Source organism: Zea mays, chromosome 2 (assembly GCF_902167145.1).
Source record: "Zea mays cultivar B73 chromosome 2, Zm-B73-REFERENCE-NAM-5.0, whole genome shotgun sequence".
NCBI lineage: Eukaryota > Viridiplantae > Streptophyta > Magnoliopsida > Poales > Poaceae > Zea > Zea mays.
Window position 1 is genome coordinate 210,682,799 of NC_050097.1, and position 13,741 is coordinate 210,696,539.

Here is a 13,741-nt window from a genome sequence, read left to right on the forward strand (position 1 = left end):
CCTCTCTTGCGGACTCATTTATTATTACTAACGCTAACCCCGGCTTGTAGTTGTGATTATTTTTAAATTTCAGTTTCGCCCTATTCACCCCCCCTCTAGGCGACTATCAATTGGTATCAGAGCCCGGTGCTTCATTAGAGCCTAACCGCTCGAAGTGATGTCGGGAGATCACGCCAAGAAGGAGATGGAGACCGGCGACAAGCCCACTACAAGCCAAGGGAGCACCTCATCGGAAGAGTCCCGCACCAAGAAAAGGGAGAAGAAGAAGAACTCCTCCAAGCGGAAGGAGAAAAGATCTTCCTCTTCTCACCACAAGGAGAAGAAGGAAAAATCTTCTTCTCACAAGCCGCATCGGAGTGGGGACAAGCACAAGAGGATGAGGAAGGTGGTCTACTACGAGACCGACACTTCATCGACATCTACCTCCGGCTCCGACGCGGCGTCCGTCACTTCTAAACGCCAAGAGTGTAAGAAGTATAGTAAGATTCCCCTACGCTATCCTCGTGTTCCTAAACATACACCTCTACTTTCCGTCCCATTAGGTAAACCACCAACTTTTAATGGTGAAGATTATGCTATGTGGAGTAATTTAATGCGATTTCATCTAACCTCTCTCCACAAGAGTATATGGGATGTTGTTGAGTATGGTGTACAGGTACCATCTATAGGGGATGAGGACTATGACACGGACGAAGTGGCCCAAATCGAGCACTTCAACTCCCAAGCCGCAACTATCCTCCTTGCCTCCCTAAGCAAGGAGGAATACAACAAAGTACAAGGATTGAAGAACGCCAAGGAGATTTGGGACCTACTCAAGACGGCGCACGAGGGTGATGAACTCACCAAGATCACCAAGCGGGAAACGATCGAGGGGGAGCTCGGTCGCTTCCGTCTTCGCCAAGGGGAGGAGCCACAAGACATGTACAACCGGCTCAAGACCTTGGTGAACCAAGTGCGCAACCTCGGGAGCACAAAATGGGATGACCACGAAGTGGTTAAGGTTATTCTAAGAGCTCTTATTTTCCTTAACCCCACTCAAGTACAATTAATTCGTGGGAATCCTAGATATCCACTAATGACCCCCGAGGAAGTTATCGGGAATTTTGTGAGCTTTGAATGCATGATTAAGGGCTCCAAGAAGATCAACGAGCTTGACGAGCCTTCCACATCCGAGGCGCAACCGGTGGCCTTCAAGGCAACGGAGGAGAAGAAGGAGGAGTCTACAAGTAGACAACCAATTGACGCCTCCAAGCTCGACAACGAGGAGATGGCCCTAATCATCAAAAGCTTTCGGCAAATTCTCAAGCAACGGAAGGGGAAGGACTACAAACCCCGTTCCAAGAAGGTTTGCTACAAGTGTGGTAAGCCCGGTCACTTCATTGCAAAATGTCCTATGTCTAGTGACAGTGACAGGGGCGACGACAAGAAGGGAAGAAGAAAGGAGAAGAAGAAATACTACAAGAAGAAGGGCGGCGATGCCCATGTTTGTCGGGAGTGGGACTCCGACGAAAGCTCAAGCGACTCCTCCGACAACGAGGACGCCGCCAACATCGCCGTCACCAAGGGCCTTCTCTTCCCCAACGTCGGCCACAAGTGTCTCATGGCCAAGGACGGCAAAAAGAAGGTAAAATCAAGGTCCTCCACTAAATATGAAACATCTAGTGATGAGGATGATGATAAAAATGAGGAGGATAACTTGCGCATTCTTTTTGCTAACCTTAACATGGAACAAAAGGAAAAATTAAATGAACTAATTAGTGCCATCCATGAAAAGGATGATCTCTTGGACTCCCAAGAGGACTTCCTAATCAAGGAGAATAAGAAACATGTTAAGGTTAAAAATGCTTACGCTCTACAAGTTGAAAAATGTGAAAAACTGTCTAGTGAGCTAAGCACTTGCCGTGAGATGATTGACAACCTTAGAAATGAAAATGCTACTTTAAATGCTAAGGTTGATTCACATGTTTGTAATGTTTCAATTACCAATCTTAGAGATGATAACGTTGACTTGCTTGCTAAGATTGATGAATTGAATGCATCTCTTGCTAGCCTTAGATTAGAGAATGAAAATTTAATTGCTAAGGCTAAAGATTTTAATGTTTGCAATGCTACTATTTCCGACCTTAGAACTAAGAATGAAATGTTGCATGCTAAGGTTGTAGAACTTAAATCTTGCAAACCCTCTACATCTAATGTTGAGCATGTTTCTATTTGCACTAGATGTAGAGATATTAATGTTGATGCTATCCATGATCACCTAGCCTTAATTAAAAAACAAAATGATCATATAGCTAAACTAGATGCTAAAATTGCCGAGCACAACTTAGAAAATGAGAAATTTAAATTTGCTCGTAGCATGCTTTATAATGGGAGACGCCCTGGCATCAAGGATGGCATTGGCTTCCAAAGGGGAGACAATGTCAAACTTAATGCCCCTCCTAAGAACTTGTCTAACTTTGTTAAGGGCAAAGCACCCATGCCTCAGGATAACGAGGGTTACATTTTATACCCTGCAGGCTATCCTGAGAGCAAAATTAGGAAGATTCATTCTAGGAAGTCTCACTCTGGTCCTAACCATGCTTTTATGTATAAGGGTGAGACATCTAGCTCTAGGCAACCAACCCATGCCAAGTTGCCTAGAAAGAAAACTCCTAATGCATCAAATGATCATGCCATTTCATTTAAAACTTTTGATGCATCTTATGTGCTTACTAGCAAATCCGGCAAAGTAGTTGCCAAATTTGTTGGGGGCAAACACAAAGGCTCCAAGACTTGTGTTTGGGTACCCAAAGTTCTTGTATCTAATGCCAAAGGACCCAAAACAGTTTGGGTACCTAAAGTCAAGAACTAAATTTGTTTTGTAGGTTTATGCATCCGGGGGCTCAAGTTGGATACTCGACAGCGGGTGCACAAACCACATGACAGGGGAGAAAAGGATGTTCTCCTCCTATGAGAAAAACAAAGATCCCCAACGAGCGATTACATTCGGGGATGGAAACCAAGGTTTGGTCAAAGGTTTGGGTAAAATTGCTATATCCCCTGACCATTCCATTTCTAATGTTTTTCTCGTAGATTCTCTAGATTACAATTTGCTTTCCGTATCCCAATTGTGTCAAATGGGCTACAACTGTCTTTTTACTGATATAGGTGTTACTGTCTTTAGAAGAAGTGATGATTCAATAGCTTTTAAGGGAGTGTTAGAGGGTCAGCTATACTTGGTAGATTTTGATAGAGCTGAACTCGACACTTGCTTGATTGCTAAGACTAACTTGGGTTGGCTCTGGCACCGCCGACTAGCTCATGTTGGAATGAAGAATCTTCACAAGCTTCTAAAGGGGGAACACATTTTGGGACTAACCGATGTTCACTTTGAGAAAGACAGGATTTGTAGCGCATGTCAAGCCGGGAAGCAAGTTGGTGTTCCTCATCCACACAAAAACATCATGACTACCGACAGACCACTGGAGCTTCTTCACATGGATTTATTCGGCCCGATCGCTTACATAAGCATCGGCGGTAGTAAGTATTGTCTTGTAATTGTGGATGATTATTCTCGCTTCACTTGGGTATTCTTTTTACAGGAAAAATCTCAAACCCAAGAGACCTTAAAGGGATTCTTGAGACGAGCTCAAAATGAGTTCGGCTTAAGGATCAAGAAAATAAGAAGCGACAACGGGACGGAGTTCAAGAACTCTCAAATTGAAGGCTTCCTTGAGGAGGAGGGCATCAAGCATGAGTTCTCTTCTCCCTACACGCCACAACAAAACGGTGTAGTGGAGAGGAAGAATCGAACTCTATTGGACATGGCAAGAACCGTGCTTGATGAGTACAAGACACCGGACCGGTTTTGGGCCGAAGCAGTCAACACCGCCTGCTACGCCATCAACCGGTTATATCTTCACCGAATCCTCAAGAAGACATCATATGAACTCCTAACCGGTAAAAAGCCCAACATTTCATATTTTAGAGTTTTTGGTAGCAAATGCTTCATTCTTATTAAAAGAGGTAGAAAATCAAAATTTGCTCCTAAAACTGTAGAAGGCTTTTTACTTGGTTATGATTCAAACACAAGGGCATATAGGGTCTTTAACAAGTCCACTGGACTAGTTGAAGTCTCTTGTGACGTTGTGTTTGATGAAACTAACGGCTCTCAAGTAGAGCAAGTTGATCTTGATGAGATAGGTGAAGAACAGGCTCCATGCATCGCACTAAGGAACATGTCCATCGGGGATGTGTGTCCTAAGGAATCCAAAGAGCCTCCAAGTACACAAGATCAACCATCCTCCTCCCTGCAAGCATCTCCACCAACTCAAAATGAGGATGAGGCTCAAAATGATGAAGAGCAAAATCAAGAAGACGAGCCACCTCAAGATGATAGCAATGATCAAGGGGGAGATACAAATGATCAAGAAAAGGAGGATGAGGAAGAACCAAGACCGCCACACCCAAGAGTCCACCAAGCAATCCAACGAGATCACCCCGTCGACACCATCCTCGGCGACATTCATAAGGGGGTAACTACTCGATCTCGGGTTGCTCATTTTTGTGAACATTACTCTTTTGTTTCCTCTATTGAGCCACATAGGGTAGAGGAAGCTCTCCAAGATTCGGATTGGGTGGTGGCGATGCAAGAGGAGCTCAACAATTTCACGAGGAACGAGGTATGGCATTTAGTTCCACGTCCTAACCAAAATGTTGTAGGAACCAAATGGGTCTTCCGCAACAAGCAAGATGAGCATGGTGTGGTGACAAGGAACAAAGCTCGACTCGTAGCCAAAGGGTATTCACAAGTCGAAGGTTTGGATTTCGGTGAAACCTATGCACCCGTAGCTAGGCTTGAGTCAATTCGCATATTATTAGCCTATGCTACTTACCATGGCTTTAAGCTCTATCAAATGGACGTGAAAAGTGCCTTCCTCAACGGACCAATCAAGGAAGAGGTCTATGTTGAGCAACCTCCCGGCTTTGAAGACAGTGAGTATCCTAACCATGTCTATAGGCTCTCTAAGGCGCTTTATGGGCTCAAGCAAGCCCCAAGAGCATGGTATGAATGCCTAAGAGATTTCCTTATTGCTAATGGCTTCAAAGTTGGCAAGGCCGATCCTACACTCTTTACTAAAACTCTTGAAAATGACTTGTTTGTATGCCAAATTTATGTTGATGATATTATATTTGGGTCTACTAACGAGTCTACATGTGAAGAGTTTAGTAGGATCATGACACAGAAATTCGAGATGTCGATGATGGGGGAGTTGAAGTATTTTCTAGGATTCCACGTCAAGCAACTCCAAGAGGGCACCTTCATTAGCCAAACGAAGTACACTCAAGACATTCTTGCTAAGTTTGGGATGAAGGATGCCAAACCCATCAAGACACCCATGGGAACTAATGGGCATCTCGACCTCGACACGGGAGGTAAGTCCGTGGATCAAAAGGTATACCGGTCGATGATTGGTTCATTGCTTTATTTATGTGCATCTCGACCGGACATTATGCTTTCCGTTTGCATGTGTGCAAGATTCCAATCCGACCCTAAGGAATCCCACCTTACGGCCGTAAAATGAATCTTGAGATATTTGGCTTACACACCTAAGTTTGGGCTTTGGTACCCTCGGGGATCCACGTTTGATTTAATTGGTTATTCGGATGCCGATTGGGCGGGGTGCAAAATCAATAGGAAGAGCACATCGGGGACTTGCCAGTTCTTGGGAAGATCCTTGGTGTCTTGGGCTTCAAAGAAGCAAAATTCGGTCGCTCTTTCCACCGCCGAAGCCGAGTACATTGCCGCAGGACATTGTTGCGCGCAATTGCTTTGGATGAGGCAAACCCTGCGGGACTACGGTTACAAATTAACCAAAGTCCCTTTGCTATGTGATAATGAGAGTGCAATTAAAATGGCCGACAATCCCGTCGAGCATAGCCGCACTAAGCACATAGCCATTCGGTATCATTTTCTTAGGGATCACCAACAAAAGGGGGATATCGAGATTTCTTACATTAATACTAAAGATCAATTAGCCGATATCTTTACCAAGCCACTTGATGAACAATCTTTTACCAGACTTAGGCATGAGCTCAATATTCTTGATTCTAGAAATTTCTTTTGCTAGCTTGCACACATAGCTCATTTAAATACCTTTGATCATATCTCTTCTATATACTATGACTAATGTGTTTTCAAGTTTATTTCAAACCAAGTCATAGGTATATTGAAAGGGAATTGGAGTCTTCGGCGAAGACAAAGGCTTCCACTCCGTAACTCATACTTCGCCACCACTCCGAGCAACTCTCTCTTCTTCGGGGGAGAAATGAGCATCAAGGAAAAGGACTTCATCTTTGGGGGAGAGAGTAAAAGCTCAAACGCAAAAGGACTTCGTCTTTGGTATAATCTTAACTCACTTATTTATGACCAAAGGGGAAGATTGCACTTCAAGGGCTCTAATGATTCCGTTTTTGGCGATTCATGCCAAAAAGGGGGAGAAATGAGCCCAAAGCAAAAGGACCGCACCACCACCACCAAATTCAAAAACTTAGTGCCTTCCAAAAGTCTTTATCATTTGGTATCCTATTATGTTCAAAAGGGGGAGAAAGTAGTATTTCAAAAATGGTATATCAAAACCCTCTTGAACACTAAGAGGTGGATCTCTTTTAGGGGGAGTTTTGTTTAGTTAAAGGAAAAGCATTTGAAATAGGGGGAGACAATTTCAAATCTTGAAAATGCTTTGCAAACTCTTATTCATGTACCTTTGACTATTTACAAAAGATCTTTGAAATGGATTTACAAAAAGAATTTGCAAAAACAAAACATGTGGTGCAAACGTGGTCCAAAATGTTATATAAGAAAGAAACATTCCTTGCATATCTTATGAAGTAGTTACATTGGCTAAATTCCAAGCAACCTTTGCACTTATTTTATGCAAACTAGTTCAATTATGCACTTCTATATTTGCTTTGGTTTGTGTTGGCATCAATCACCAAAAAGGGGGAGATTGAAAGGGAATTAGGCTTACACCTTGTTCCTATATAATTTTGGTGGTTGAATTGCCCAACACAAATCTTTGGACTAACTAGTTTGTTCTAGTGTATAAGTTATACAGGTGTCAAAGGTTCACAACATAGCCAATAAAATGACCAAGTGTTGGGTTCAACAAAAGGGCAAAGAGCCAACCGTAGGCCCTCTGGTCTGGGCGCACCGGACTGTCCGGTGTGCCACCGGACAGTGTCCGGTGCACCAGGGGACTCCAGCTCGAACTCGCCACCTTCGGGAATTTCCAGGGGCTCTCGCGCTATAATTCACCGGACTGTCCGGTGTACACCGGACAGTGTCCGGTGCGCCATGGAGAAGCGGCTTCAGGAACTCTTCAGCTTCGGGAAAAGCCAACGGCTCGTCCGCTATAATTCACCGGACATGTCCGGTGTGCACCGGACTGTCCGGTGTGACTCCAGCGCAACGGCTATCCCGCGCCAACGGCTACCTGCAGAGGCATTAAATGCGCCGCAGCGCGCGCAGACGTCAGGTTTGCCCATACTGGCGCACCGGACAATGAACAGGAGCTGTCCGGTGCGCCACCGGACATCAAGGGTGGCCCACAAGTCAGAACTCCAACGGTCAGATTCCAACGGCACTGATGACGTGGCAGGGGCACCGGACATGTCCGGTGTGCACCGGACTGTCCGGTGCGCCATCGAGCAGACTGGCTCCCCAACGGCCACATTTGGTGGTTGGGGCTATAAATACCCCAACCACCCCACATTCATTGCCATCCAAGTTTTCCAACTTCTAACCACTTACAAGAGCTAGGCATTCAATTCTAGACACATTCAAAGAGATCAAATCCTCTCCAATTCCACACAAAACCCTAGTGACTAGAGAGAGTGATTTGCCGTGTTCTTTTGAGCTCTTGCGCTTGGATCGCATTCTTTCTTTCTCTTTCGCTCTTGTGATCAACACTCAATTGTAACCAAGGCAAGAGGCACCGATTGTGTGGTGGCCCTTGCGGGGAAGTTTTGTTCCCGGTTGATTGAGAGGAAGGAAAGCTCACTCGGTCCGAGGGACCGTTTGAGAGAGGGAAGGGTTGAAAGAGACCCGGCCTTTGTGGCCTCCTCAACGGGGAGTAGGTTTGCAAGAACCGAACCTCGGTAAAACAAATCCACGTGTCACTCTCCTTATTTGCTTGCGATTTGTTTTGCGCCCTCTCTTGCGGACTCATTTATTATTACTAACGCTAACCCCGGCTTGTAGTTGTGATTATTTTTAAATTTCAGTTTCGCCCTATTCACCCCCCCTCTAGGCGACTATCAGGACCAACCTTTCTCGGTTGCGTTTTGTTCCGGTGGGTGCGCGCGAGCGCACCCGCCGGGTGTAGCCCCCGAGGCCTCGGAGGAGTGGTTTCACTCCTCCGAGGTCTTAATGCCTCGCGTAATGCTTCGGCTGGTCTGGTCGTCCCTCATGCGAGCTGGTCGTAGCCCGGGTGTACGGTCGGGTCCCAAGTTCTCGGGCTGGTATGTTGACGCTGTCAACGGTTCGGCCGGAGCCGGGCTTGCGAGAGCAGCCCCCGAGCCTCTGCACAGGGCGAGAGGACGATCAGGGACAGACTCGACTTTTTTACATACGCCCCTGCGTCGCCTTTCCGCAAGGAGGAGGGGGAGAAAGCGCCATGTTGCCCTTGATGGGCGCCGAACATGGTGTCTCCGGTGAGCTGCAGGCGGGTAATCCGAGTGGACGTCCGTGCCCCATTCGTTAGGGGTCGGCTAGGGGCCCAGAGGCACGCCCAAAAGTACCTGCGGGTGATCTGCCGGACCCGGTCCCCTGGCGACGGGGTCCGAGGGCTCGATGCCTCCCTCTGATGGGATTCCGTTACAAGATCGTTCCCGCTGGTCTCGGAAATGTCCTAGGGTACCTCGGGAGCGCAGCCCGAGCCTTGGTTATGTATCGAACGTACCCATGGTCATCCCTCGCTCTGTGTCTGAGGCGACTGTGAACCCTTCGGGGGCCAGCCTTCGAACCCCTGATCAGTAGTGGGCGCGGAGCCCGAGTAGCCTGAGGCGGCCGTTGAACCCTTCCGAGGGGCCGGCCTTCGAACCTCTGACCAGTAGTGGGTGTAGGGCCCACGTGATCTGAGGCGGCTGTCGAACCCTTCCGAGGGGCCAGCCTTCGAACCTCTGATCAGTAGGGAGGCTCGGAGCCTGGTTCCTTCACGGGGAAGGATGGGTATCCCCCTTTCCCGGTCCCTGTTGCAAGAGAGAGAAAGAGGGAAAAAGGAAAAGGATACGAAATCGAACGACGCGGCGTACCTTTTTTAACGTGGTCATTATGGCGAAGGCGAAGCGTCGCCCGCTTCTCCTGCCAGAGGCGCCGCCTGTCCCGCCGCGGAGTTAATGCGACGGGGCGAGTGGTTCGCGGGGCGACCGTTGCACGTGCGCGAGCCGTTCGGGAACGGCTGTTTCGCTTTGCGTTTTTGAATCCCGCGTCCGGTCCGGGCGGAGCGTTGAACCGGTCTCGCCTTGGTCTTTATATACTCGGGAGGGGGTCTGGCGATGATTCTTTGCTCCGCTTCCTGCGTCCCTCTTAGGTTTTCGCAACCCGAGAGACTTAGCCAGAGAAGAGGAAACCGCCCTCCCTGTCCCTTGCGCCGCCACCCCTGCCGCTCGGTGATGGCCGACCGGGTGACCATCATCTCGCCGCGCGACCCATGGCCTTTTTCCACAGTGACGGCGAGTGATCTGGAGGATCTTGTTGGCGAGGGTTTACTTCGCCCTCTCACCGATGAGCAGCGGCCGGAATGGATTCCCCCCGTGGGCGGAGCCGCTCCGTCCCCACCGCCGGGGTACATCGTGAGCTTCGTCTCCTTCCACGAGCAGGGATTTGTTGTGCCGGCGAGCCGCTTTATGCGGGCGATCCTGCACCACTACGGGGTGGAGTTGCACAACCTCAGCCCCAACTCCATCTCGCAGGCCGCCATCTTCGTAGCGGTGTGCGAGGGGTACTTGGGGATCGCCCCCCATTGGGATTTGTGGACCCATCTGTTTTTCGCGGAGCTTTTCGCTTCGCCGACGGGGGAGAGGAAGGTCCGCGCGGCAGTGCGGGCCGGCGGCTGCACCCTCATGCTGAGGCAGTTGCGGGCGTCGCTGTATATTCCCGCCATCCTCGCGTCCTCGAACAAGGGGTGGCAGCGCCGGTGGTTCTACCTCCGGAATGACGGCGAGTTGCTCCCGCCGTTCTCCCAGCGAGTAGTCACCGCCGCCGCCGATGCTTGGCGCCACGGGACCCCGCACGAAAGACAGAAGAACCTCGAACCCCTTCTCAAGGCCCTGGAGGCGTTGCGGAAGGGGGGACTCACCGCCGCGGGAGTGATTGCCGCCATCCACCGTCGGAGGGTGCTTCCCTTGGCGGAGCGTCGGTTGCCGCTTTGGGAGATGACACTGGAGGCTGACTTAGAGGGCTCGTGGATGTCCTCGGACCCTCTTCCCTTCGACGTCCTCCATGGGCGGGTGGCCGTCGCGTTGGGGAAACCGGACCCCAGCGCCTTCTCCCAGCCTTTGATGCGCCCAGACCAACGGTGCGTGACTCTGGTGAGTGTCCGCTCCTTCCTTCCTCTTGCATCGAGTTGCTCCGGGTTCTTACGGTTGGGATTTCCCTCCATCTTTAGGAGGTGGGGTGGCACAAGCCTTCCCTGCCACGGGTCCCGCAGGACGCGGTGGACCGAGCAGCGCGGCGGGTTGCCGCGGAGGAGAAGAAGAAAAAGAAGGACGCGGAGAAGGCCCGGGCCCGCGAGCGGATGCGGGCTCGAGACGCCTTGGAAAAGCTTCGCCGTCGGCAGGAGAGGGAGGGGCTCCCGAGGGAGCCGTTGCCGGAAACGCCTGACGACGACGACGATGATGAAGATGATGACGAGGAAGACGACATGGCTGCCCGCCTTGGCCTCAGCCCTGGCTTGGGGTTAGGCGAGGGGCTGTCAAGCCAGCCCCCGAGCGGGCTGATGCCGTCAGTCCCCGGAGTCGGGACACCGGGGTCCCGGCCCAAGGAGCGGGGGCAATCCGAGAGGGTACTTGACCCCTCGGCTGGAGGAGTTGAGGCGACCCCGGGGAGCCAGGCCGAGGCGTTTGCTCCCCAAGAGCCGCCGCCCACGCTGGCAGCGCAGGAGAGCGACCCTCAGGTCGCCGTGGCAGTGCCTGGGCAGTCCGCCCCCCCGGCGTTCAGGGCGCCCAACGCAAGGGTGGTGCCGAAGCTGCCGGCGAAGCGGACCTCGGCGGCGGCTCTGGGGGTCGAGATCCGAGAGACCTCCCCCCAGGCACGGTTGATCATGGCCCGGAGCGGGTAAGTATCTTGGTATGTCTTCGTCCTGGCTTTTCATTCGTATGTCCCGGCTGTGATTTTTCTTTTCCCCTCAGCAAGCGAAGCCATGGCCTCACCGACCTGGCTCCCCGAAAGGCCCTTAAGACGGCGCCAGCTTGCGCGGCCGGCGCCACTCCGGGCCTTGCCTTTCAGCTGACCTTCTCGCAAGGTGCTCCACAGTAGGGGGCTCAGGCGGCACCAGTCGCCGTGGAGCGAGTTCCCGAGGCCGGCTCTTCTGCTGAGGCGGCCATTGTGCTAGGGGAGGCGGCTGATGCGGACGTGGCCCCGGGTCCACTGGACGTGCCGGCGGTGCCGGCACCTGTCGCTACTGAAGCCGCCGCCGTCCCAGTCGGGGAGCGACCGGTCGCTGCCGACGCTGAGATGGCTCAGGCGTCGGCGCTTGGTGCCTCGGAAGAGGGGGGCGTGGAGACGCGATCCGTCCCGCCGGGCGGCAGCCTCGTCGCTGTGCGGCGGAGCTCCGAGGGCCGGCGCCAGTTGCTCCGGTTCCGGACCCGTGAGGCCTCGGATCCCGTCTTCGTTCTCGACGATGAACGGGAGGACCAGTCCTGGGACGAGCTCCGCGAGTGTGCCGAAGCAACGGTGGGGTCGCTCCGGTCGTCGCTGGAGGTTTTCTACAGGGACGTCCCCAAAATCCTCCAGGTAACGGTTTCACGCATACCTTTTCTCTTTTGTGACCAAGGCGTCTTTCGTGACGCCCCGCTTCCTTCCCTCAGGATCTGACGGATCTAAGCGCCGCCAAGTCGTCGTTCATCCGCCGCGAGGTCGACGTCTGGGGCTCGCTGCGACCCCAAGGACCTCGCTCGCTGGGGCTACTGCGCGCCTCTCTCAGCAGGGTGCCGAGGTGGCGGACCTTCGGTTGCTCTGCACCGATCTGAGAGCCGAGGCGGCAGCGGCGCGCGCGGAGGCGGCCGTGGCGCGCGCAGAAGCGCAACGACAGCAGTCGAAGTTCGACCGGGTCGTCAAGGAGCGGGACCAATCTCGGGGCCGGGCTGCCGAGGCCGAAAGCCGGTCTGAAACCCTTGCAGCCGACCTAGCCGTAGCCCAGGTCGCAGCCTCGGAGCAGCGTGCCCGAGCCGGAGGTACGCCTTGGCCATCTTCGGTTTTCGTTCCTGCTTGTTTCCTCTGCTTGTGTTTGAGATCTTTCTTCTGGTTGTTCGCAGAGCTCGAGTCCGCCCTTGATGAGTCCGCCAAGGCGCTTGCCGAGGCGCTTGCCAGGGCGGCCGAGCAGAGGGAGGCCGACCACGCGGCCATGTCCGAGGCCGTCTCGGACTTTTTGTCGGGTCCTTGGCTCCGGCGACGTCCCCTCAGGAAGCTCCCCTCAAAGTCGTCTGCAGGTCTTGGGCGATCACGTGCGCGGCAGACTCCGCGAGGCACTACACCACGGCGTCAGGCGGGCCTTCGCCGTGCTTGCTTCCCACTACGTTGTGGACCTGGAGCGGGTCAGCGAGGGGTATTGCCTTCCCGACGAAGACGAAGCCGCCCTGGCAGAAGTCCAGAGGCTCGATGCGGCCGCCGCGGGTCCGAGCGCAGTGCTGGCGACCACCTTTGAGGCAGAGATCCTCCCGCCTGCGCCGTCGTCGGAAGTCGGGATGGACTTTGCCGAGGGTGGGGACGAAGCCGAAGGCGCGGCTCCTTCCCGAGGCGACGCCTAACTCTGTTGGAGCAGTTTCTGTTGGATGCACGTGTGTCTTTCTGCGGCCGCTGAGGCCTGAACACTTTGTTACCGTTGCATGAAGTCGTACTCCTTTCCCTTTCATTTTGCGTGTCCGGCTTCGCCTGTTAGTAGCAGGGTGGCTTCCCCAAGTAGGGGTCACTTTTCGTGGCGGGTGACGAGTGAGGTGTCCGTAACCCGGAGGCATAGGAGTCCCTCGGCTCAGTCGGCCTTGCCACTTACATGCACCCGCGTTCGCTCCTTGGGGTCCTGCTTCTGACATAGCCGTGGGAACGCAAAAGCCTTTTCGATTGAAAATTTTGGACGCAGAGGGGTTCCCCAATCTTGGCGCAGAGGGGTTCCCCCCTTTTTAGCCCCCGAGGGAGGGTCGGGCTCTGCCGAGGCAAGGCTGACCCTTCCTTGACGACTAAAACTTGCGTGGGAGCGAGGTATATGAACAACTTGAAAACATCTTAAGGGTAGGAGCGACGTAGCTTTTGGATGTTCCAAGCGTTGTTGTAGACCTCGCCTTGGCTGTTGGCCAGCTTGTACGTTCTGGGCTTCAGAACTTTGGCGATGACAAGCGGCCCTTCCCAGGGGTGCGTGTAGCCCCCAGGTGTCTCCGACAAGGGCTCGGGGTGCTGCGCGATGGCCGCAATCTTCTCCGGGTTGGCTTCGATGCCTCGCTTGGAGACGATGAACCCCAAGAGCATGCCTCGGGGCACCCCGAAGAC